This window comes from Sciurus vulgaris (genome assembly GCF_902686455.1).
Source record: "Sciurus vulgaris genome assembly, chromosome: 11".
NCBI lineage: Eukaryota > Metazoa > Chordata > Mammalia > Rodentia > Sciuridae > Sciurus > Sciurus vulgaris.
The window spans coordinates 82,789,474-82,816,767 of record NC_136472.1 but is presented as its reverse complement, the minus strand read 5'-3'; the positions used below and the strand labels follow the sequence as shown (position 1 = coordinate 82,816,767).

General features: G+C 35.1%; 1 protein-coding gene across 7 annotated transcripts in view; it reads left to right on the top strand.

Annotated features, from left to right (window-relative positions):
* Nucleotides 1-27,294, top strand: part of DLG2 (discs large MAGUK scaffold protein 2) — a gene marked incomplete at its 3' end in the record, with an annotated part of 2,081,919 nt that overhangs the window by 50,327 nt on the left and 2,004,298 nt on the right. The window lies entirely within an intron of this gene.

The window sequence follows — 27,294 nt, the reverse complement described above, 5'->3', positions numbered from 1 at the left end:
GTCAAATGGCGGGTCCATTCCAAGTTTTCTAAGGAATCTCCACACTGCTTTCCAGAGTGGCTGCACTAATTTGCAGCCCCACCAGCAATGTATGAGTGTACCTTTCTCCCCACATCCTCGCCAACACCTGTTGCTTGTATTTTTGATAATCGCCATTCTAATTGGGGTGAGATGGAATCTTAGGGTGGTTTTGATTTGCATTTCTCTTATTACTAGAGATGTTGAACATTTTTTCATATGTTTATTGATTGCTTGTACATCTTCTTCTGTGAAGTGTCTGTTCATTTCCTTAGCCCATTTGTCGATTGGATTATTTGTATTCTTGGTGTAGAGTTTTTTGAGTTCTTTATAGATTCTGGAGATTAGTGCTCTATCTGAAGTATGATTGGCAAAGATATTCTCCCACTCTGTAGGCTCTTTCTTCACATTACTGATAGTTTCCTTTGCTGAGAGAAAGCTTTTTAGTTTGAATCTATCCCAGTTATTGATTCTTGCTTTTATTTCTTGTGCTATGGGAGTCCTGTTGAGGAAGTCTGGTCCTAGGCCGACATGTTGAAGATCGGGACCTACTTTTTCTTCTATAATCTGCAGAGTCTCTGGTCTGATTCCAAGGTCCTTAATCCATTTTGAGTTGAGTTTTGTGCAGGGTGAGAGATATGGGTTTAGTTTCATTCTGTTGCATATGGATTTCCAATTCTCCCAGCACCATTTGTTGAAGAGGCTATCTTTTCTCCATTGCATATTTTTGGCGCCTTTGTCTAGTATTAGAAAGTTGTATTTATTTGGGTTTGTGTCCGTGTCCTCTATTCTGTACCATTGATCTACCTGTCTATTTTGGTACCAGTACCATGCCGTCTTTGTTACTATTGCTTTGTAATAAAGTTGAAGTTCGGGTATTGCGATACCCCCTGCTTCATTTTTCCTGCGAAGGATTGCTTTAGCTATTCTGGGTTTCTTATTCTTCCAGATGAATTTCATGATTGCTTGCTCTATTTCTGTAAGGTACGTCATTGGGATTTTAATTGGGATTGCATTGAATCTGTATAGCACTTTTGGTAGTATGGCCATTTTGACAATATTAATTCGGCCTATCCAAGAACATGGGAGATCTTTCCATCTTCTAAGGTTTTCTTCGATTTCTTTCTTTAGTGTTCTGTAGTTCTAATTGTAGAGGTCTTTTACCTCTTTTGTGAGATTGATTCCCAAGTATTTTATTTTTTTCGATGCTATGGTGAATGGGGTAGTTTTCATAATTTCTCTTTCTGAGGATTCCTCACTTATGTATAAAAATGCATTGGATTTATGAGCATTGATCTTGTAAACTGCCACTTTACTGAATTCACTTATGAGTTCTAACAGTTTTCTGGTGGAATTTCCTGGTTCCTCTAAGTATATAATCATATCATCCGCAAATAGGGATAGTTTGAGTTCTTCTTTTCCTATTCGTATTCCTTTAATTTCCTTGGTCTGTCTAATTGCTCTGGCTAGAGTCTCAAGAACGATATTGAATAGGAGTGGTGAAAGAGGGCATCCCTGTCTTGTTCCAGGTTTTAGGGGGAATGCTTTCAGTTTTTCACCGTTTAGAATGATATTAGCCATGGGCTTAGCATAGATGGCCTTTACAATGTTAAGGAATGTTCCCACTATCCCTATTTTTTCTAGAGTTTTGAGCATGAAGGGGTGTTGTATTTTATTAAATGCTTTTTCTGCATCTATTGAAATAATCATGTGGTTCTTGACTTTAAGTCTATTGATATGGTGAATTACATTTATTGATTTCCGGATGTTGAACCAACCTTGCATCCCTGGGATAAAACCCACTTGATCGTGGTGCACTATCTTTTTAATATATTTTTGTATGCGATTTGCTAAAATTTTATTGAAAATTTTTGCGTCAATGTTCATTAATGATATCGGTCTGAAATTTTCTTTCCTCGATTTATCTCTGTCTGGCTTGGGTATCAGGGTAATATTGGCTTCATAGAATGAGTTTGGGAGGGTACCCTCCTCTTCTATTTCATGGAATACTTTGAGAAGTATTGGAATGAGCTCTTCTTTAAAGATTTTGTAGAACTCGGCTGAGAACCCGTCTGGTCCTGGACTTTTCTTTGTTGGTAAGCTTTTGATGACCTCTTCTACTTCATTACTTGAAATTGTTCTATTTAAATTTTGTATGTCCTCCTCGTTCAATTTAGGCAATTCATATGTCTCTAGAAACCTGTTGATGTCTTCGAAATTTTCTATTTGGTTAGAATATAGATTTTCGAAATAGCTTCTAATTATGTTTTGTATTTCAATCGTGTCTGTTGTGATATTTCCTTGTTCATTCCGAATTTTGGTGATTTGGGTTTTCTCTCGTCTTCTCTTTGTTAGAGTGGCTAAGGGTTTATCAATTTTGTTTATTTTTTCAAAGAACCAACTATTTATTTTGTCAATTTTTTGTATAGTTTCTTTTGTTTCAATTTCATTGATTTCAGCTCTGAGTTTAACTATTTCCTGTCTTCTACTACTTTTGGTGTTGGTCTGTTCTTCTTTTTCTAGGGCTTTGAGCTGAAGTGTTAGGTTGTTTATTTGTTGATTTTTACTTCTTTTATTGAATGCGCTCCATGAAATAAATTTTCCTCTAAGTACTGCTTTAATAGTGTCCCAAAGATTTTGATATGATGTTTCTTTGTTCTCATTTACCTCTAGGAATTTTTTAATTTCCTTCCTAATATCTTCTGTTATCCATTCATCATGTAATAGCATATTGTTTAATCTCCAGGTGTTGGCGTAGCTTCTGTTTTTTACTCTTTCATTTATTTCTAACTTCAAACCATTATGATCTGATAGAATACAAGGTAGTGTCTCTATCTTCTTGTATTTGCTTACATTAGCTTTGTGGCATAATATATGGTCTATTTTAGAGAAGGATCCATGTGCTGCTGAGAAGAAAGTGTATTCGCTCTTGGTTGGATGGTATATTCTATAAATGTCCGTTAAGTCTAAATTATTGATTGTGTTATTGAGATCTATGGTTTCTTTGTTCAATTTTTGTTTGGAAGATCTGTCCAGTGGTGAGAGAGGCGTGTTAAAATCACCTAGTATTATTGTGTTATGGTCTATTTGGTTTCTGAAATTGAGAAGGATTTGTTTGACATACATGGATGAGCCACTGTTTGGGGCATAGATGTTTATGATTGTTATATCTTGCTGATTTATGCTTCCCTTAAGCAGTATGTAATGTCCTTCTTTATCCCTTTTGACTAGTTTTGACTTGAAGTCCACCTTATCTGAAATGAGGATGGATACCCCAGCTTTTTTGCTGAGTCCATGTGCATGATATGTTTTCCCCCATCCTTTCACCTTTAGTCTATGTGTATCTCTTTCTACGAGGTGAGTCTCTTGCAGGCAACATATTGTTGGATCTTTCTTTTTGATCCAATCTGCCAGTCTATGTCTTTTGATTGATGAGTTCAGGCCATTAATATTCAGGGTTATTATTGAGATATGATTAGTATTCCCGGTCATTTGGTTCATTTTATTTATTTATTTATTTATTTATTTATTTATTTATTTATTTATTTTGAGACAACTTGGTTCTTCCTTTATTTGACAATTCCTTTAGGATGGTTCCTCCCATTGCTGATTTGTTTCTTTGTTTTTCATCTCTTCCTCATGGAATATTTTGCTGAGAATGTTCTGTAATGCTGGCTTTCTTTTTGTAAATTCTTTTAGCTTTTGTTTATCATGGAAGGATTTTATTTCATCATCAAATTTGAAGGTAAGTTTTGCTGGGTATAAGATTCTTGGTTGGCATCCATTTTCTTTCAGGGCTTGAAAAATGTTGTTCTAGGCCCTTCTAGCTTTTAGGGTCTGGATTGAAAAATCTGCTGATATCCGTATTGGTTTCCCCCTGAATGTAATTTGATTCCTCTCTCTTGCGGCCTTTAAAATTCTGTCTTTATTTTGTATATTGGGCATTTTCATTATAATGTGCCTTGGTGTGGGTCTGTTGTAATTTTGTATATTTGGAGTCCTATAAGCCTCTTTTACTTGATCTTCCATTTCATTCTTCAGATTTGGGAAATTTTCTGATAGTATTTCATTGAATAGATTGTTCATTCCTTTGGTCTGTTTCTCTAAGCCTTCCTCAATTCCAATAATTCTCAAATTTGGTCTCTTCATGATATCCCATAGTTCTTGGAGCTTCTGTTCATGATTTCTTACCATCTTCTCTGTTTGTTCAACTTTGTTTTCAAGGTTAAATATTTTATCTTCAATGTCTGATGTTCTGTCTTCCAGGTGTTCTATTCTATTGGTTATGCTTTCTATGGAGTTCTTAATTTGGTTTATTGTTTCCTTCATTTCAAGGATTTCTGTTTGGTTTTTTTTTCAATATCTCTAACTCTTTATTGAAGTGATCTTTTGCTTCCTGTATTTGCTCTTTTAACTGTCGATTGGTGCGATCATTCAGTGCCTGCATTTGCTCTTGCATCTCGTCATTTGCTTCCCTGAGCATTTTAATTATGTACATTCTGAACTCCCTTTCTGTCATTTCTTCTGCCATGCTGTTGTTGGGTTTCATTGATGTAACATCTAGATTTGTTTGCAGCATTTTCTTTCCTTGTTTTCTCATATTGTTCAGGTATCAGTTGACCGCTGTGATATTGCAGATTTCCTCTATTGTCTTATAATATCCCTGAAGATTTCTATTATATCCCCTCTTAGTCTTCAGTAGCCTGAAATCTTGGAGGAAGTTGATAATGCAGTGCTCCACAAGGGAGCTGACTCCCTAGGGGTGGTGGCCTTCTGGTGGGGTATATTCCCTGGTAGTGGGCAGAGGTACCTTCACTTGCTGATGAATGGTCATCCAGAAGGGAAGTAGGTTGTGGGCTGATGCAAGACCAGTTTGGGCCTGTGTCTCTGATTTTACGGTCCTTTTGGGAGAACCTCACCCAACAGGGAGGAGTCACCCGGTGGGGAGGTCTCGCTGGTCGGTTTCCTCCCAGAGGTTCCGTTCAATTCACAACTACCGCCTGGGCTGGGCAGCCTTCTTCTGCAATGTTCCCAGGGACCCGGACCTACCTCCTGGGCCTGGAAGCCTCACCCTTCACAAACGAATCTCCTTCGGCTGCCTCTCCTCAGAGAAGCTTCCTGCAGTCCTGGAGCCTTCGCTCCGCCCCTCAGTTTGTCTGTGGGGCCCTTCCACCAAGAAGCCGTCTAGGACCCTGCTCTGCACTTTTCGCCTGGCTATGCGGCCCCTCCTCTGAGCAGCCACCTGGAGCCCCTTACAATCGCTCCGAGTCCCAGTGACCCGCCACACGCCTTTTCCTCTGGCAGCCACCTGTTGTTCTGTGCGGTCGCTCTAAGACCAAGTGACCCACCACGCACCACTTTCTCCACCAGGCAGTCACCCAGAGATCTGGTGCGTCACGAGTCCCAAGAACTCACTGTGCACCTTCTTGTCCCGATTGCCTCCCGTAGCCCTGGTGCAGTCACTTCGAGCCCAAGCACCCCGCCACGCTCCTCCTCCTTCTCCAGACAACCCCCTATGTTCAGGAGCGGATGCTCTGGGACCAAACCACTCACCACGCTGTTCCACCGGATAGCCGCCCAGAGCCCTGGCGCAGCTGTTCCAATTCCAAGCGATGTGCCGAGCCCGTATTTCTCCTTCTCCTCTGGGCAGCCCCCTGTGTTCAGGGGTGGTCCCGTTCAGTCCAAACAGCTCACCAAGCACCTTCTCCTTTGGGCAGCCTCCCAGAGCGCGGGTGGGTTGCGCCGAGTCCAAGCGCTGTGGTGAACAGCCACCTCTCCAATGCTCCCAGCTGTGTGCGATCACTGCTCCGGCGGGGGGAGGGGCGCCTCGCCAGCAGTTCTACTTTGCAAAGATCCCTGCTTTCGGGGCTACCGCCCTGTCCGGGGGCTACCGCCCCGTCCGCCTGCCCAGTGGGAAACACTCACCCGGCTGCTTTGAGTTGGTCCCAAGTCTCTCAATATCTCCTTTTCTTGAGTCCTGCGTCCACGCTGCTCCTCCGGATAGCCGCCCGGAGCCCTGGCGCAGCTGATCCAATTCCAAGCGACGTGCCGAGCCCGTATTTCTCCTTCTCCTCTGGGCGGCCCCCTCTTCAATGCTCCCAGCTGTCTGCGATCACTGCTCCGGCGGGGGGAGGGGCGCCTCGCCGGCAGTTCTACTTTGCAAAGGTCCCTGCTTTTGGGGCTATCGCCCCGTCCAGGACTCCTGCCCCGTCCGGGACGCCTGCCCAGTGGGAGATTCTCCCCCGGCTGCTTTGAGTTGGTCCCAAGGCTCTCTATATCTCCTCTTCTTGAGTCCTGAGTCCTGGAGCAACACGAAACGCAGCCACCCTCTAGTCCGCCATCTTGAATCCCCCCAAGGCTGTTGTTTTAAATAGAATAGTTACTAAAGTTCTACCTAAGAAAATGTTTGAGTAGATTTGAGGGAACTGAGGGAGTTAGTCATATGGATAATTGCAGAGGTAGGAGGGTGTGCAAAAGCCTTGAGGTTGGAGCATGCCTAAATCATTTCAGAAATAATAGAGGAGTCCAGTGTGATGGACTCAACCACTATTGATTGAAATAGTAGTAGGAAATGAGCTTGATTGTTTTAAGAGAAGAGATTATATAGGGAATTCTTGGCCATTAAAAAAATTTGACTTTTATTGTGAATGAGGATTTTAAGAAGAGTGATGTAATCTGACTTATGCTTAAACTGATCAAATCTGCAGTGCATGTTGAGAATATTGACTGAAAACATCTAGGAAGTAAAGGGAAACATGAGTTAGGAGTTTATGTAGTATTCCAGGTGAGAGATGGGTGTGGTTTGGTTTGGGGTGTGGTAGCAGTGGGAATGTTGAGAGTAGTTACGTTCTAGATTTTTGAAGGTAGGGCCAATAGGATTTGTTAATGGATTGGGTACCAGGTATGAGAAAAATAGAGGATTTAATGAGGGCTGATTTTTACTTTCTTTCTCTTTTTCCTTGGGAATCTAGAAGTATGCATTCATATTTTGAGAGATGGGGAAGTCTAGGAAAGCAACATATTTGAGGGGAAGAGTGCAAGATCAGGATATGTTAAAGAAGCAGCCGGAAATATAAATCTGTGGAACCAGGGAGATAATCAAGGATGGAAAATTTAAATTTGGAAGAAGTAAGAATATTGATGTTTTTAAAACCATGAGATTGTGGGAGAAGCAAGAGGTCTTGAATACATAATATGGACATTTTTTATTAAATTCTATGAAGCTTGCAATATTCGTGAGTTAAAATTATTTTCTTGCCAAATTCTATGCAAAGTGGCTTCATTAGAATTTTATATAGAAACCAGTTAGTTGAATATAGCACGTTTGATTAGCTTTTACCTTTTCTAAATTAAGAAATTAATCTCCTAATTTCTTGAAAGTGTCAATTACTAGATAAAAAAATCTAGTCTAACTGACTTGAGTTCTAATTTCCATAAATAGTAGCAATATGGGATTCAATTTTGAATTTAAAAGAGGTCATACTTATTCAAGCATTTTAAGGCTCTGACTTATTAGCACACATGAATTTAACTGTTAAGACTTCTGCAATTGATTTATCAAGATCATCTCTAATGTGACAGATATGAGGGCTAGTAACAGAGGACTTTTGGACTTTTCAGAGATCTTGACTGTCGATAATAGACCAATATAATAGAATTTAAGTGGAAAAGGGATTTATGGGAAGGATTTAAGACAGCTTACAGAAACCAAGGAAGGCTAGATATTAGACTCAGAAAATAATAAACAAGAATAAGAAAGCAAAGTTAAGATTTCTTCACAGAAAGAATGAGATACTGGCACTGTGCCTTCACCAATGGCTACTAGCCTCCCTTCCATGCTGCTAGACTCTGGCTCCTTATACTATTAATTGTACTGCAGTAATCAAGAATTATTTTTGACAATTCCAGCACTTTTAGGTCACCCTATGACAAATGAAAACCCTTGCTTGGTTAATAAATTGTAAATATAGCATTCTACCTTGCAAAAGACCTGATATTTACTTGTGGAAATGGGTTTTATAAGGGTTGCACTTTGTGAGTTATTGGTAAGTGGTGGAAGGAGGAGGGTACTTTAAAATGAGACAGAATGAAGTGTGTGGGGGCCGGAAGGGAGAGAAGGAATTTTGCGTATTTATGAGATTTGTTTCAGATGTATATAGTTACCCACATTTATCTAATGTTTCTTGCAAAAAACTGTGGATGAGCTTCCCAGAGGGAAGTCCTAAGTAGACTTGAGTGGGATATAACTTTTTGACTTGGTTATACAAGGAAAGATGGACAGGTAAGGGACAAGGAAGAAAATACAGACATTTAGGCAAGGAAAGGAATGAAAATAAAACAAACTAGAAGTAGCAAAAAATGTGAGAGTTTTTTTAAAGGTAGAAATTTTTGAAGAAATAAGGATCTAATTTTATCATTCTTTTCTTTTTCTGTGTGACACAGAGCTAATGATAATTTACATTGTACTGTACTGTATGCGAGATATTGTTCTAGATTCTTTATGTAAACTATTGTTAGACCTTACAAAAGTAATAGTTGTTTTTAATACATTTTAAGAAAATTCTAAACTTCTAAACTTGAGAAACTCAATGAACCTTCTATTCAACATTGTCCTTGAAATTCTAGACAGAGCAATTAGACAGACCAAAGAAATTAAAGGGACACGAATAGGAAAAGAAGAACTCAAACTATCCCTATTTGCTGATGACATGATTATATATTTAGAGGAACCTGGAAATTCCACCAGAAAACTTTTAGAACTCATAAGTGAATTCAGTAAAGTAGCAGGTTACAAGACCAATGCTCATAAATCAAATGCATTTTTATACATAAGTGATGAATCTTCAGAAAGAGAGTTAGGAAAACTACCCCATTCACAATAGCCTTGAAAAAAATAAAATACTTGGGAATCAATTTCACAGAAGAGGTGAAAGACCTCTACAATGAGAACTACAGTACACTAAAGAAAGAAATTAAAGAAAACCTAGAAGATGGAAAGATCTCCCATGTTCTTGGATAGGCAGAATTAGTATTGTCAAAATGGCCATGCTACCAAAGTGCTATATAGATTCAATGCAATTCCGATTAAAATCCCAATGACATACCTTACAGAAATAGAGCAAGCATCATGAAATTCATCTGGAAGAATAAGAAACCCAGAATAGCTAAAGCAATCTTTAGCAGGAAGAGTGAAGCAGGGGGTATCGCAATACCAGATCTTCAACTCTATTACAAAGCAATAGGAAAAAAATGGCATGATATTGGTACCAAAATAGATAGTTAGATCAATGGTACAGAATAGAGGACATGGACACAAACCCAAATAAATACAATTTTCTCATACTGGACGAAGGTGCCAAAAATATGCAATGGAGAAAAGATAGCCTCTTCAACAAATGGTGCTGGGAAAACTGGAAATCCATATGCAAAAGAATGAAACTAAACCCCTATCTCTCACCCTGCACAAAAATCAACTCAAAATAGATCAAGGACCTTGGAATCAGACCTGAGACCCTGCACTACTCCTATTCCTCAGAGTGTTGACTCCGTTGCCTACCCTTGGGGTTCTAGAATTCACAGTATGTAGGATAAAACTTCCTGTGCTGTCCCTGTCCCAAAGTCAACACATGCCCAGTACTAGTTTCTTTGTCCTCAACTTCTCCTCCACTGCCCATTTCATTTTATCACCTTTATTTCTTTACCTTTTTCCAAATGGTGTATCTGATATATTCCTTCTAAATCCAAATTTTTCAAGTCTTTAAAAGACTTCTGGGATAAATCTTGATGTTCATATTAATCTTCCCAATAGTCTATGTACCAGGAAAATATGTATGACTTTAGAAATATATATACAAATACATAAAAATAGAAGAAAATATCCGTAGTGATTATTACTGGATGGCAGAATCACAGATATGTGTTATTGTGATTCTTTTCTTTTCTTTTTTTTTTTTTCAGTGCTGGGGATTGAGCTCAAGGTCTCAGGCATGCTAAGCAAACACTCAACCACTAAGCTACATCTTCAACCCATCTGTTATGATCTTTAAGAATTTTTTTGTACTATGTCTAATAAGAGTATACTTCCTTGACAAATGGGAAAAAATAAATATTTTTTAAAGCCATGGGGAAAAAAAAGATGGCGGGCATATAGAAAACAAATAGCAAAATGACAGAAGTCTCTCCTTATCAGTAATTATGGTATACATAAATGGATTACCTCCAGTTAAAAGTCAGAGATGATCAGAATAGATTAAAATCATGATCCAACTATATACTGTCCACAAGATATTCTTAGATTCAAAAACAAATATGTTGAAATTAAAATGATTAAAAAAGATATTCCATGCAAATAGTAAACAAAAGAGAACTTGAGTAGCTCTACTAATATTGGAAAAAAATGGCCTTTAAAATAAAATTTTCATATAGAAGAAGGAAAACTCATATGATGAAAGTGTCTATCAAGAACATATAAGAATTATAAACTTGTACACATTTAACAACAGGGCCCCCCCAAACAAAACTGATGGATTTTAGAGAGAATCAGCTTATATAATAATAAATATGTTGAAATTAAACAGTACGAATAAATTAAGACCTGATGTCTTAAAATCTTCTTCACTTTTGATAGTTTACTGGATATAGAATCTAGTTGACCTTTTTTTTTTTTTTCTTTTAGACTTTAAAAATGTTTCACTGAGTTCGGACTTTACTATTTCTAAAGGTCTCCAATATCCCTCTTTCTGTAATGGATAAAACAACAGTAAGAAGATCAGTGAGGAAATAGACGACTTGAATAATACTGTGAGCCAAATGGCGAGGCCATGGTAGTATGTACCTGCAATACCAGAGTTTGGGAGACTGAGGCAGAAGCATTGCAGTTCAAGACCAGCCTCAGCAACTTAGAAATAAATACCCTGACTCTAAATAAGGTAAAAGAGTTGGGGATATGGTCCAATGTTTCAGTGGTTAAGGCACCCCTGGATTCAATTCCTGGTACAGAGAGTGGGGAGAAATGTGGAACCAAGTAAACCTAATAGACATATATAGAAAAATCCACTTAATGATTGCAGATTCCACATTTTCCTTAAGTGCATAGGGAATATTCTCCAGGAAAGATCATAGACTAGGTCCCAAAAGAAATTTCAATATATTTAAAAAGACTGAAATTATACAAAGTATGCTAACTGCAGTGAAATCAAATTAGAAATCAACAAAAGCAAATTAGAAAAACAAAATCACCAATATGTGTTTGATAGTAGTCAAAGAATTAGAAAATACTTTTAAGATGAATGAAAACATGCTAAACTTATGGAATATGTTTGAAGTAGTTCTCAGAAGGAAATTAATAGCTCTAAAATCTACATTAAAAAACCTCAATTAATCACCTAATTTTGTCCCTTAAGAACTTGAAAAAGAATGAACTAAACCCAAAGTAGGCAAAGAAAAAATAATAATAAAGATTAGAGTTAAGATAAACAGAATAGATATGCGGATGCTAAATCACACTAAGAGGGTGGGAGAATAGGGAAGAATAGAGTTACATTATATTAGGCAGAGTGGGGTGAAGGGAGGATAAGGGTATGTGGTAGGAAGGATAGTAGAGTGAAACAGACATTATTACCTCATGTACATGTATGACTGCATGACCAAGGTGATCCTACATTATATATAATCAGAAAATGAGAGCTCACACTCCATTTATGTATGATCTATCAAAATGTATATATGCACTTTACTGTCATGTACAACTAATTAGAACAAATAAAAAAATTTTAAAAGAAGGAAAAAGACATGAAAAATAGCAATTATTGGCAAAGATGGAAACTATAAAACTTTGCTATCAAAAATTAAAAAGAGCTGACTAAATGGAAATATACCCATTTCCAATGCTTAGAAAATTCAGCATTTTAAGAGGTCAGTTCTCCCCAAATAGTTCTATATTCAATGCACTATCAGTCAAAATCTCTATATTTTTTTAAAAAATTGACAAATGATTTAAAATTTATAGAATGGAAAAACTCCTAGAATAGCTAACTTAATTTTGCAAAAAGAAGGACAAGTTGGAGGATTTATTATTATTTATAATTTCAAGACTTATTATAAAGCTAAAACAATCAAGACAATGTGGTATTGGCATGAGGATATACTTACAGATCAATGGAACAGGAGAGCGAGTCCAAAAATAGATCCAGTGTATGGGGTAAATTATTGACAAAGGTGCTAAAATACTTTAATGGGGAAAATGATACTCTTTTCAACAAATGGTGCTAGAACAACTGGGAAGGTAAGTGGAAAAAATGAACTTTATTCACATCACAGAGAAAATTACCTCAAAATGGATTGTGAACCTATGCATAGAACTGAAAAAATATAAACCTCCAGAAGGAAAATTGGAGAAATTCTTGCAACCATGGAGTAGACACATCTCTCAGGATCCCCAAAACATGAAAGAAGCAGTTGAAAGCTGAACCTCATAAAAGTGAAAAACTTCTGCCCTTCGAAAGACATCATCAAGAAAAGAAAGTGGAGGGCTGGGGCCATAGCTGTAGCTCAGTGGCAGAGTGCTTGCTTAGCATGTGTGAGGCACTGGGTTTCATCCTTAGCACTACATAAAAATAAACAAATAAAATAAAGGCATTCTCAAAATGCATTTGCTGTCATGTATAAAATAAGGCATTCTCAAAATGCATCTGCTGTCATGTATAACTGAACAGAACAAACAATAAAAAAAAAAGGCAATTCTGTCCATCTACAACTAAAGAAAAAAAGGAAAAAGGAAGCCAGAGTCTGGGAGAAAGTTTTTGTGATGCATGTATCTGGCAGTTTAGAAAGGATTTTTACAACTTCAGAATAAAAAGACAAACCACTCAATAAAAAGTGGAAAAAAAGTTAAGACACTTCACAAAACAAGATATTCTGTTGGCAAATGAGTACATTACAATGTGTTCACCATCTGTAGTCATTAGGGAAATGTAAATTAAAGCCACAGCGAGATACCATCACATAATTTTAGATAGCTTAAAACTAAAAAGGCTCACAATATCAAATGTTGTCAGGAACCATACATTTCTGGTGGGAATGTGAACTTATATTATTACCACTTGGAAAGAGTTTGTTAGTTTCTGAAAAAGTTAAACTTTAATTTATCCAAAACTTACCATTCTCCACTTGTGTAGGTTTACACAAGGAAAATGAAAATATTTGTTCACACAGAGCATTGTATAGGAATGTTATAGCAGCTTTATTATAGAGCCTCAGACTGGATCCCATATGCCATTAGGTGAACAGATAAATCAACTTTGGTATATCCATATAATGGAATACTATTCAAAAATTAAATAAAATTCCTTACAATATGTACAACATAAATCCCCAAAACATGATGTTAACAAAATAAGCAAGATACAAAAAAGTACATATGATATGATTTCATTTATATGATATCCTATTAAAAATTAATTGATTTTGATAGAAAGCATATTAGTGATTGCTTAAGGTTTGGAGTCCAAGGGTAAGGAGCACAGATTGGGAAGTGGCATATGGGAACTTTTTTTAATCCAGTCACTTATTGATGAACATTTGGGGTTTATTATGAAATGCTGTTATAAATATTTTGTACAATTCTTGGTGATTAAAATTCTCTATATTTTACTTGTTATATTCCATGAGCAGACATTTGTAGAAGTGTATCCTATTTGTAAATTATACCTCAATAAAATTGATTTTCAAAAAATTTACTGAGGCTCAAGGATGTGAGATAATCGAGTTTGGCTGATGAATCTTTATTTTTATTTATATGTGGTGCTGAGAATCGAACCCAGTGCCTCACACATGCAAGGAAAGTGCTCTGTCACTGAGCCACAGTGCCAGCCCCAGAATCAAGTGTTATAGTGACAATGAATTAAAATTCTTACCGTCTTTTATATCCATAAGAGGTGTTCAAACAATAGTAAAATGAATATAAACCACAAGCAAGGAATTAAAGCCTTTAAAGGTGCAACAAGAGATATATACAGTGCATAGTTCTGCATCTGTGCTTCATCCAAACCCTGATTCAAACTACTATGAATTAAAGTATTTGGGAAAGAAGAATTACATATCTACTGAACATGTGCAGCCTTTTCTTCTTGTCAGTATTCCCTACACAATACAACAACTATTTACACAGCATTTAAATGGTATTAGGTATTTCAAGTAATATAGGGATAATATAAAATATATGGGATGATATACATAGGTCATATGCAGATAGTACAATATTTTACATAAGGAACTTGAGTGTTGATGGATTTTGTTATCTGTGGGAGGGAATGTCATGAAAATAATTCCCTATGGATACTGAGGGATGACCCGTATTTCATTCTGGAGGTGTAATTAGTGGAAAAGGATAGGAAAGTTACCTTAGATATTCTCTTCTCTGTTTGCATTGTAACTTAGCATGTGCTATATTTTTAAGTCACATTTTATTTTTAAAATTATGATCGTCTATCACTAGACTGGCATTTCTTTAAAGGAAGGAGCTCTACCTAATTCATATTTTATTTCTAGATCTGAATATACATAACAAGGGGTCAATACATGGGAATGAATGAGTCAGTGAGTGAGAAGTACAGATAGGGCTTTAGTGAATATTTACTGTTTGCTAACAGGTATCAGAAGAGGCCACTTTTGATTTGGAGAAGAACGATTCTAAAATATACAACCGGAAGACTGTGTTTTGAGCATCATATGGAGAAAAGAACATGAGATTTGGATTAGATCCTGATGTACTATTTATTAACTGTGTAATTTAGAGCAAGTTACTTTATCTCTCAGAATCCTATGTTTTTTAACATGCAAATTGAAGGTATTAATATTTACAGAGTTGGTTTTGAGCATTTTTGGAATAATATATAAATATTGTATATTTTCTGACTAAAACCTCATCATGGTATAATATAAGCACTAAAATCATTGCTATAAGCATCATTATTAAATTATGCAGGAGGGAAATCTCAATTAAAAGATTTACAACTTCACAGAAGGAAATCTACAAGCAATCAACAAACATATGAAAAAATGTTCAACATCTCTAGTAATAAGAGAAATGCAAATCAAAACCACCCTAAGATTCCATCACACCCCAATTAGAATGGCGATTATCAAGAATACAAGCACAACAGGTGTTGGCGAGGATGTGGGGAGAAGGTACACTCATACATTGCTGGTGGGGCTGCAAATTAGTGTAGCCACTCTGGAAAGCAGTGTGGAGATTTCCTTAGAAAACTTGGAATGGAACCACCATTTGACCCAGCTACCCACTCCTTGGCCTATGCCCCAAAGGACTTAAAATCAGCATATTACAGAGATATAGCCACATCATGTTCATAGCTGCTCAATTCACAATAGCCAGATTGTGGAACCAACCTAGATGTCCTTCAATTGATGAATGGATAAGAAACTGTGGTATATATAATATATACAATGGAATATTACTCAGCCATAAAGAATGATAAAATTATGGCATTTGCAGACAAATGGATGAAATTGGAGAATATCATGCTAAGTGAGATAAGCCAGTCTCAAAAAACCAAAGGACAAATGATCTCGCTAATAAGTGGATAATGACACATAATGGGGGTGGGAGTTAGGGTTAGATTTAGGGTTAGGGAGGGGGGCAAGAATGGAGGAAGGAAGGATTGTAGGAGGGAAAAGAGGGGTGGGAGAGTGGGGGGGAAGGGAAAAAATAACAAAATGAATCAAACAACATTACCCTATGTAAATTTATGATTACACAAATGGTATGCCTTTACTCCATGTACAAACAGAGAAACAACATGTATCCCATTTGTTTACAATAAAAAAAAGATTTACAGAAACTAAAACAACTACCTGTCCCAGAGAATGAATGAAACATTTGCAAGGTTTATATCAAGTGAAGTTAGTGTACAATACTTTCCATTAGTATATAACCACATTTGTCAACATTCTTATGACCTTGATTGACAAGTCATCTTTTTACATTTTATCCGAATATGCTTCTTGTTTTCTTTATGCTATGACTTTATATTCCTAAATGCTAATATAAGAGAAGTCTTGAAAACTGGTGAATTAGGTTTAAGCCTTAATTTGAAAATTATGGAAATAGTTTCTCTATTGTAATATTGACAGGTATTATAGGGCTTTTGAAAGTTCTTTTGTCATTTACTGTCAGTTCAAGTAAAGAGAAAGATGGAAGTTTACACAAACTTTACAAAAATTTTGTGGAAGTTTAAATTATGTATAACAAAATTTATCCATTACAAGTGTACCTTCAACAAATTTTAGTGAGATTATCAAGTTGCAAAATGATCAAAACAATACAGTTTTATAACATTCCCATAATAGATTATAACATTCACTGTAAAAAGATCCTCACTCTCAGCCCCAGACTACAACTGGTCTGCTCTTTGTCTCTATAAATGAGCCTTTTCTGCACATTTCATGTAAGTTGAATCTTATAGTATGTTATCTTTTGTGTCCACTTGTCTTTTACTTATCTTAATGCTTTTGTTTCATCCACATTATAGGCTGTATTGGTAGTACATTCCTTTCTATTGCTGAATAATATTGCACAGTGTATCTATGTACCACATTTTAAAAAGATCCATTCTCCAGTTGATGGACACTTGGAGTATTTTCAGCATATTTGTATAAAATATGGATGTGAATATATATATAAAATATCGATCTAAACATTTATATAAATGTGTTGGTATTGACATATATGTTCATTTCTCTGATAGATTTCTAGCTGTGAAATAGCTATGTTATATACCAAGTTTATGTTTAACTTTTACAAAAACTTCCAAATTATTTCAAAGTGACAGTGCCATTTTATAATCCCACTGGCAATGTATGATGAGTCCTGCTTCTCCATATTTTTGCCAATACTTCATATTGTCTTTTTTATTTTAGATATTTTATTAGGTGTGTAGTAATGTCGTATTGTGCTTTAAATGTATATGTCCCGAATGACCCAAGGTGTTGCATATCTTCTGTTATACTTACTAGTTATTTGTGTATGTTCTTTGGTGAAATGTTTCTTCAAATATTTTGTCCATTTTAAAACTTGTTAATCTTTTTATTTAGTTTAAAATTTTCTTTTATATATTGGATATAAGTGCTTTTTTCATGTATATGATTGCAAACATTTTCCTCAGTCTTTAGATTATATTTCATTTAAAAAATGTCCATTTATAAATAGCTTATGTTTCAATAAACCCAGCATATTGATTTTTTTTCTTTTACCCTTTTCTAACCTGATATGGTATTTTCTTTTTTTGCTTTCCTTTAGCCATTTTATATTTACTTTTAGTTCTTACATTTAGGTCTGTGATCCATTTTGAATTAAGTTTTGTGTATGATGTCAAGCAAGGATCAAGTTCTTTTTCTTTTATATTTTGCATATGTATCTTCAATAATCTCAGTCCTATTTGTTGAAAAGATTATCCTTTCCCTAGTAAATTGTCTTGACACTTTTGTGGAATAGACTTCTCTTTTAGTCTCTTGAAGAATGAGGAAATAATTTAGTCTTTCCAGACCTTGGCAACTAATTCTACAATTTGAATTTGAAAAGCATTTCCATTTCCAAGGAAATAAGTCATTTTTGTCCACTTTTTGATGTCTGTAGGAAATATAGTACAGAAAGTCATAACCACTTGAGTATTTAAATAACAATAAACTTTGTTAATGATTTTCTCAATAAGATACTATAATTTCTTTAAAATCCAAAAGCCTATTCACTTATGTTTACATTCTGTATAGAAGATAAATACATGTATGTCTATTTAAGGTTTTTAAATTTGAGACACTTTGCTTTTTTGCTGGTGTTTGTTTTCTACATGGACAGCAACTTCAGTGCTTAAAATTTTTTTATAATATTTACTTATTTTAAATAGTTTGAATTTAAAGTTTTGTGTTTATATCATATCAAACTAGCCTTCCAGGGGACAGGTGCCACATAAATTTAGTTATCTAATGAAATGTTTTCTCCTTATCTCTTTTTTGAGATAACTAGAAGAGAGAGATTTATAGGAAGGTTTTCATTGAAGTTAGTCTTTTAAAGAACAATTTTATAGGCTCTACTGTGAGACTGTGAGGCATTTTTTGTTATTCTGCTGTCATTCTGATTACCTGGTGCACATGGGTGGGCTCATATTTCCTGAGATGTTAAATCTGATCAGCTGTCCAACTCATCACATCTGCTACCACATCTGTTCTGTAGATTCCCTTAGGCTTTTGGATTTTAGGAAAATCATTATGTCTTAATAAGAAAATTAGTTATGTAAAAAGTAACACAAACTCCTATTAATCTGTAGAAATACTTTACAGTCAAAAGGCCTTGTGATATTTTTATAAAATTAACTTGAAAATAGTAGATTATGCTCAAGACAATAATTTACTTGACTTTTTAAAGAATAATTTTCTGACTAAAATAATATGAATATATGATAAGCTTGGGTAGGTCGAAGTGAAATTATAAAAGGTGAAGGAACTGCCATATAATTGTTTAAAAGTAATTTTGATTGATTATTGTGGCTTTCAAAATGAAATTTTCAGAGTATGAGAGTTAGTGGGTGATAATGGGCAGAAATGCAGAGGATGCTAAACCAGTGAAATGCTATGTTCTCCATTGAAATTTGGATGGAGTAGAACTTGAGTTTCACATAATGAGATTTCATGTATCTGCAATAGAATCCACACAATGAAGATAATTTTTGTATTTGGTTCCTAGAACATTGTATTGGATATCTATACAAAGCTCATTTCTACAATATCTCAATTGAAACCTTAGTTTTATGTGACCATCAAAACATCACAGCATTATTTTGCGACAAATCATTCAACAGATGAATGGATAAAGAAAATGTGGTACATATACACAATGGAATATTACTCAGCCTTAAAGAAGAAGAAGGAAATTATGACATTTGCATGTAAATGGATGGAGCTGGAGAATATCATGCTAAGCAAAATAAGTCAGACCCCCAAAAACAAAGAATGTTTTCTCTATAAGCAAATGCTGATCCATAATGGGGGGTGGGTGGGTAAGAATGAAGGAACTTTGCATTGTGCAGAGGGGAGTGAGGGGAGGGGAGAGGGTATGGAAGGATGGAGGAATGAGATGAACATTTTTATCCTGTATACATGTATGATTACACTACGGGTGTGACTGCACCATGTTCAGCCAGAGGAAGGAAAAGTTGTGCTCCATTTGTATACAATGTGTCAAAAGTAGAACAAATACAAATAAATAAGATAAAAATTCCACCTGTGCTGAACACATACATGCACACACACACAGACAACGACTCACAAGAACTGTCTTCTGGGTGTCTGGATGTTTATATTAAGTTAGATATTTAATTAAACTAACAAAATTTGAAATTACTAGTCCTATTTTGATCTTCATACTTAGGACAATAAGAATTTTATAATGTTTTTTAATTTGATTTCATCCATAGCGATTATATACTTTTATGGGGCACAGGGTGAAATTTCGATACATGTAACCATGTTTACATTGATCAGATTAGGGTAATCAGCATTTCTCTCACCTCAGACATGTATCGTTTCTTCATGTTGGGGACAAAGTATTAGCTTTTTGATATATTCAATTACTAATTTTCAGTCATAGTCATCATACTGATACTGGGCTGTAGAACCTTAGGAACGATTCCACCTATCCAGCTGCATTCCTTTACTCAGTAACCATTCTTTCTCTATCCCTTTTTTCCCCATATCCTTTCCATGCTCTGGTAACTATTCTTTTGCTATTTCTTTGAGATCAACTTTTTAGTGTCCATATATGAGAACATGCAGTATTTGTATTTCTGTGTCTGACATTTCCTTTAGCATGATGTCTTATAGTTCAACCCTTGGTTCTGCAGAAGACAGAATTTCATTATTTTGTGATTGAATAATATTTTATCATGTTTGTATACTGTGTTTTCTTTATCCATTGATGAATATCTAGGTTGAGTCAGTATTTTGGCTATTGTAATAGTGTTGAAATAAGCATGCAGTTAATCTCTAGGATATACAAAGAACTAAAAAAGAACTTAACCCCCCCAAAACAAATAACCCAGTCAATATAAATGGGCAAAGGAACTGAACAGGCACTTCACAGAAGAAGAAATATGAATGGTCAACAAATATATGAAAAAAATGTTCAACATCTCTAGTAATCAGAGAAATGCAAATTAAGACCACACTGAGATTCCATCTCACTCCAGTCAGAATGGCAATTATCAAGAATACAAGTGGGCTGGGGTGTAGCTCAGTGGCATGCCTACCACGTGTGAGGCACTGGGTTTGATCCTTAGCATTGCATAAAAATAAATAAGTAAAGAAATAAAATAACTTAAAAAATACAAGTAATAATAAATATTGGCGAGGATGTGGGGGAAAAGTACACTTATTCATTGCTGGTGGGACCACAAATTGGTGTAGCCACTCTGGAAAGCAGTATGGAGATTCCTTAGAAAACTTGGAACGGAACTACTATTTGACCCAGTTATCCCATTCCTAGGTTTATACCCAAGGAGTTAAAATCAGCATACTACATCAATGTAGCTGCATCAATGTTTATAGCAGCTCAATTCACATTAACCAAGCTATGGAACCAACTTAGGTGCCCTACAACAGATGAATGGATAAAGAAAATGTAGTATATATACACCATGGAATATTATTCAGAAGAATGAAATTATGGCTTTTGCCAGTAAATGGATGGAACTGGAGACCATGATGCAAAGTGAAATAAGTCAGTCCCCAAAAACCAAAGGCCAAATGTTTTCTCTGATATGTGGATTCTAACCCACAACAAGGGAGGGTAGGGAGGGGAAGATTAGAAGTTCACTGGATTAGACAAAGTGGAATGAAGGGAAGGGATTAGGGGGATGGGAATAGGAAAGACAGTAGAATGAATTGGACATAATGTTCCTATCCTTATATACGACTATGTGGCCAGTGTAACTCCACAGCATGTACAACCACAAGGAGAGGTTCCTAATTAGAATAAGTTATACTCCATAGATGTATAATATGTCAAAATATACTCCTCTCCTGTCATGTATATCTAAGAAGAACAAAGAAAAATTAAAAAAAGTTTCAAGAGAAGAAAAAAGAAATGTGTGCAAGTGCAAATGTTTCATCAAGATACTAATTTCAGTTCCTCTAGATATATATACCTAATAGTAGAATTGCTGGATCATGGTCTATTTGCAGTTTTTTTGAGGAACCTCCAGACTGTTTTCCATAATGGCTTAACTAATTTATGTTGCTATCAACAGGATATGAGAGTTTCCTTTTCTCTACATCCTCCCTAGCATTTACTATCATTATCATTGTTATTGTCTTTTTGATAATAGCCATTCTAAGTGAAGTAAAATGATATCTCATTCTGATTTTGATTTGCATTCCCCTGATGATTAGTAATATTGAACATTTTTTCATATACTTGTTGGCCATATGTATATCTTTTTTTGAGAAACATTTTTCTGGTCCTTTGCCCATTTTTAAGTTGGATTAGTTTTTTTTTTTTTTTTTCTGTTGAGTTGTTTGAGTTCCTTATATATTCTGGAAATTACTACTTGTTGAATGAAGAGTTGGCAAATATTCTGTTCTATAGACTGTCTCTTCATTCTGTTGATAGTTTCCTTTGTGAAAAAGCTGCAATGTAATCCCACTTGTAAATTTTTGCTTTTGTTTCCTGTGTTTTGGGGTTGTATCAAAAAAATCTTTTTCAAACCAATGTCCTGAAGTGTTTTTCCTATATATTATTCTAGTACATTCTTAGTTTAATATCTTACATTGTCTTTCATCTACTTTATTTTTGTATATTATTAGAGATAGGGACCTAGTTTCATTTTTCTGTGTGTGAATATCCAGTTTTCCCAGCATGACTTATTGAAGAGACTTTCTTTTCTCCAATGTATGTTCTTGGTGCCTTGTCAAAAATCAGTTGAATGTGAATATGTGGATTTATTTCTGGGTATTTTATTCTGTTCCATTGATCTATGTGTCCTTTGTAATGCCAATATTGTGCAGTTTTGGCTACTATCACTTTGTGGTATGTTTTGAAATCAGGTGTTGTAATACCTTCAGATTTTTTCTTTTTGGTTAAGATTGTTTTGACTATTCTGTGATTCTTTGCAAATTTTGGAGTATTATCTCTATTTCTGTGAAGAATGCCATTAGTATTTTGATAGGAATTACTTTGACTTTATAGGTCTCTCTGGGCAGTATGGACATTTTAACAATATTAATGCTTTAAATCATGAACATGTTGTGTATGTGTGTGTGTATCACCTCTTAAATTCCTTTTATCAGTTTTTTGCAATTTTCATTGTAAGGATTATTCAACTTTGTTAAATTTCTTTCTAGATATTTTTTTGAGCTATTGTGAATGGGATTGCCCTCTTGCTTTCTCTCTAAGCAATTTTATCATAAGTGATAAAAAAAGATACTGATTTTTGTATGTTGATTTTGTATCTTACAACCTGACCGAACTAGTTTATCAGTAAAATCATTTTTTTTTTTTTAATCTTGGAGCCATTAGGGTTTTCTACATGATGTAAAATTATGTTACCTGCAAATAGGAATAATTGAATATTCTCTTTTCTCATTTAGATGCTCCTTCTCTAAATAGGAATAGGAATATTTCTTCATCTTGTTGCTTTGGCTAAGATTTTCAATACTACATTGAATAAGAGTGGTGAAAATAAGCAGCTTGTTTTGCTTCTGATCTTAGAGATTATTTCAGTTTTTCCCTATTAAGTATGATGTAAGTTATGAGTGTGTTATTTATACCTTATTGTATATAGGTACATTTCTTCTATTGTACTTTTCTTTTGGGGGGTGACGTCTGGTACTGGGGATTGAACTCAGGGGTGCTGAACCACTGAACCACATCCCCAGCCCTTTTTAGTATTTTATTTAGAGACAGGGTCTCCCTGAGTTGTTAAGTCCCTTGCTAATCTGCTGAGGCTGGCTTTGAACTTGCCATACTCCTGCCTCAGCCTCCTGAGCTGCTGGGATTACAGGTATGCACCTCCACGCCTGGCTAGGTACATTTCTTCTATATCTATTTTTTAAAAATTTATGAAGGGTATTAATTTATTGAATGCTGTTCTGTGTCTATTGAGATGATCATATTATTTTTATCCTTCATCTGTTAATGTGATACATTAACATTCATTAATTTTCATTTGTTGATTTGATTCTTTTGTTTTTCTGCCCTACTCAAGTTTTGTAATGTCACATGTTTTCATGATATAGTTATCCTTTTGCTGCTAGTGTAGGATTCCTTTAAGCATTCTTGTATGGTCTGTTTGGTGGTGATTAATTACCTGAGTGTGTTTTTATCTTGGAAAGTCTTTATTTGTTTTTCATTTCTAAAGGATAGTTTTGCTGGGTATAGTATTCTTCATTGGTTCCCCCCCCCCCCCCCTTTCAGGACTGTGAATATATAATTCCATTCTCTCATAGTTTGTGGTGTTTCTTAAGAGAAGTCTTCTGTGACTCTAATTGCGAGTCCTTTTTAAATAACCTAATGCTTTTTTTCTGATGTGTTTAGAATTCTGTCTTGGTCGTGTAATTCTGAAAGTTTGACTATAATATGCCTCAGAGAAGGTTGAATCTTTTAGGGGTCCTTTGAGCTTTCTGTACCTGGATGGTCATATCTTTTCAAAGATTTGGAAAAATTTAAGCAATTATTATATTGAACAGATTTTTTTTTTATATGTCTTTTCCCTTTTTCTTCTGGAACATCAATGATACTAAATTTTGCTCACTTAGTGGTGTCCAATAAGTCTTAAAGGCATTCTTAGTTTTTAAAATTTTTTTTCCTTTTGTTTTTCTTTTTAAATGTGTTTAACTGGTTGATTTCAAAAGAACTATCTTCAAGCTCAGAAATTCTTTAATTCTGTTGTGGTTCTCAACTGTTCTTTTTATTTCACTTATTGAGTTTTTGAGATCTAAGATTTCTTGATTGGTTCTTTGTTTTGTTCTCTGTATCGTTGATGCATTTATCATTTGTATGATGAAGTATACTCCCAATTTTGTTGAATTTTCTGTCTGCATTCTTTTGTATCACATTTAATTTCCTTAAAAAATCATTAAAAAAAGTTTTTGTCAGGTGATTTTTTTTTTTTTTTTTTTTTTGATAGCTTTCTTTGAGGGGTCAGGACTTACTGTGTTCCTTTGAAGGCTTCATGTTACTTTGTTTTTTCCTGGTTCTTATGTCCCCACATTAGTGTTTGTACATCTGACTGGTCAGTTGTTGTTGTCAGTTTTATAGGGTAGCTTTTTTAGTAAAGGACTTTCTGCTAATAATGTGTTGATTGGATATGTTGTGTTGGTTTTTGGGTCCAGATGGGCACTTTAGTATAGTGTCTGTTTAGATTCCTTAGCTGAAATCCACACTAAGGACAGTGCCTCTTTGTTAACTGTTGTTCTTTTTTTTTTTTTTTTTTTTTTTTTTGGCAGTGCTGGGGATTAAACCCAGGGCTTTGTGCTTGCAAGGCAAGCACTCTACCAACTGAGCTATATCCCCAGCCCATTCACTGTTGTTCTTGAGAGACATAATGGTCACTGCTGTGTGTATAGTTCCCTTCTTTTGGGGCCCCATTGTATTTCTCTCTATCTTGCAACATCTCTACCATATTCCCACTGTACTCTGATGCTCTTCCTCAAATAATTCAGTGAAATAGCTTTTGTTTTTTTTCTTGTTTGGGTCCTTCATTGTGGAGGGGAATATGCAACTCTAGTCTGCCATGTGCTGGAGACACTCCTTTAAGATATATTTAAAAAGTAGAACCCTGGAATTGACTTGCTAATGTCTTCTTTAAGATTTTGGTGTCTGTGCTTATAAATGAGAACTAGATTGTAATTTTCCTTTCTCATGTCATCATCCTTGTCTAATTATTGTACTGAGGTCACATTGTCTTCATAAAGAATGATGGGAGCTCTTTCTCATTTAATTTGTTCTCTGAAGCATTTTGTATAAGATGGGGTTATTATCAGTTGCCTGAAGGTGTGGTTAAAACTTGTCTTTGAAACCATCTGAGCATGGTACCCTTTTTTAGGTTAATTTTGTGATTTCTGATTTAGCATCTCAGCTGGTTATAGGTTATTCGAGTAGTGTATTTCTTTTACTTTCTTTAAGTAGCTTATTTTTTCCAGTAATTTTCTGATTTTGCCTGTTCTTAAATTTACTGACAAATTTGTTCCTATTATCTTATGATTCTTAAATCTTTACTTGTAACTATGCTTATTTTTATTTCTAATATTGCTTTTTTCTCTCATGTTTTCATGATCAATAATCAGAAAGTTGATGACTACTTTTCATTTCAAAGACCCAATTTGTATTTAGTAATTCGCCCTATATTATTCTGCTTTCTATTTTGTTAAATTTGATTTCCATCTTTACAACTTTCTTCATTCTGATTTCTTTTGGTTTACTTTATTTATCTTTTAACTTCTGTGTTGAAATCTTGGCTAAGAGTTTTTCATATGTTTTTTCAAATATATGCATTTTGGCTGTAATTTCTCCTAAGTACCACTTTATTTGTAACCCACATATTTTCTATATATTAAGCTGTTAATTTCTAAGTATTTTATATATCCATTATAAAATGGAAATTCAAACTGGTTTTTTTTTTTTAGCAGTGTCATTTTTATGTAGTATATTTTTATGGAAAGTATGAATGTGATTTTTGAATAATTTTCTCTTTATTCTTGGTCTCCCATTTGATTGCTTCATATTCTGTGCACTAATTCTTGGTATTTAGTGTTAGTTGAGAGATGATTGTAGCATTATGCAGATAATTTTTGTAAACGCATAATGTGTGCCTGAAAGGACTTTTTGGTCTTAATTTTTATTTTTATATCCCACACCTTTTCTTATGCAGTTTTCTTTACACATTATTTGATATGGTTAGTAAGAGTCTGTCAAGGTCACTTTTTTAAAATCTGAATATACATTTATTATTTTCTCTAATGCTAGTTCGGTTGGAACTCCTTTTTCAAAAACTACTTGAATAACTAGTGAGTCTTAACTTTAGTCTATTTAAAATCTCAACTTTCTGTAGTCTCAGCTGCAGTTGCCACTTCTGCCCTCATTATCCTACTCAATTTTTAAAAATAACAATTATTACAGCCTATACATACAAATACATATTTTTTTCTTTTTTTAATTAATTTTTTTATATTCTAATTAGTTATACAGGACAGTAGAATGCATTTATGCATTTTGACAGCTCATACATGAATGGAATGTAATTTCTCATTTTTTCTGATTATACATATTGTAGGTTCCGTCAGTCATGCAGCCATATACGTACGTGAGGTAATAATGTCTGGTTCACTCAACTAGCCTACCTACTCCCATGCCCCATACCTTTTCCCCTTCCCATGTGTGTATATTAAAGATATTTTTATGTCTTACTTTTTCTTTTTTGAAAATCTTTTATTGGTTCATTATAATGTTACATAGCAGTGGGATTCACTGTACCATAAATACACATAAATACATATCATTTGATCAGTTTCATTACTCAGGACCTTCTTGTTTTTTGCTACTGTGGTCAAAAGACCTGACAAGAATGATTTTAGAGGAGGAAAGTTTATTTTGGTACTTGCAGTTTCAGAGGTCTTCATCCACATACAGCTGGTTCCATTCCTTGGGGCCCAAGTTGAAGCAGAGCATCAGAGCAGAAGTGTGTGGCAGAGGAAAGCAGCTGGGAACATTGCATCAGGAAGCCAGAGAGAGCTCCGCTGAACAACGACAAAGTTTACCCCAAAGACATACCCCAGGTACCCACCTCCTCCAGCCTCACCCTGCCTGCCCACAGACACCATCCAGTTAATCCCTGTCAGGACATTTATGCACTGATTAGGTTAAAATTCTCTTAACCCAATTGTTTCACCTCTGAACTCTCTGACATTACCTCACACCTGAACTTTTGGAGGACACCTCACATCTAAATCCTAACACTTCCCTTTCCCTCCCCTCCTTTGTTCCCTCTATGTCTATTATTTGTCTATCCTCTTAGGATGTAAGCTCTGTGAAGGTAATAATTTTTGCCTACCCCCAAATATTGATATATTCTAGTACCTTGAATGACAGTATTTGGCACATAAAAAGTGCCACAAAATGAAAGAAAAAGTGAATTTATAATTTTGTTTTTATATTTATTTTGTATTTATACTTTGTAGATATTACTATATTTCTATCATCAGGGTGTAAGCTTT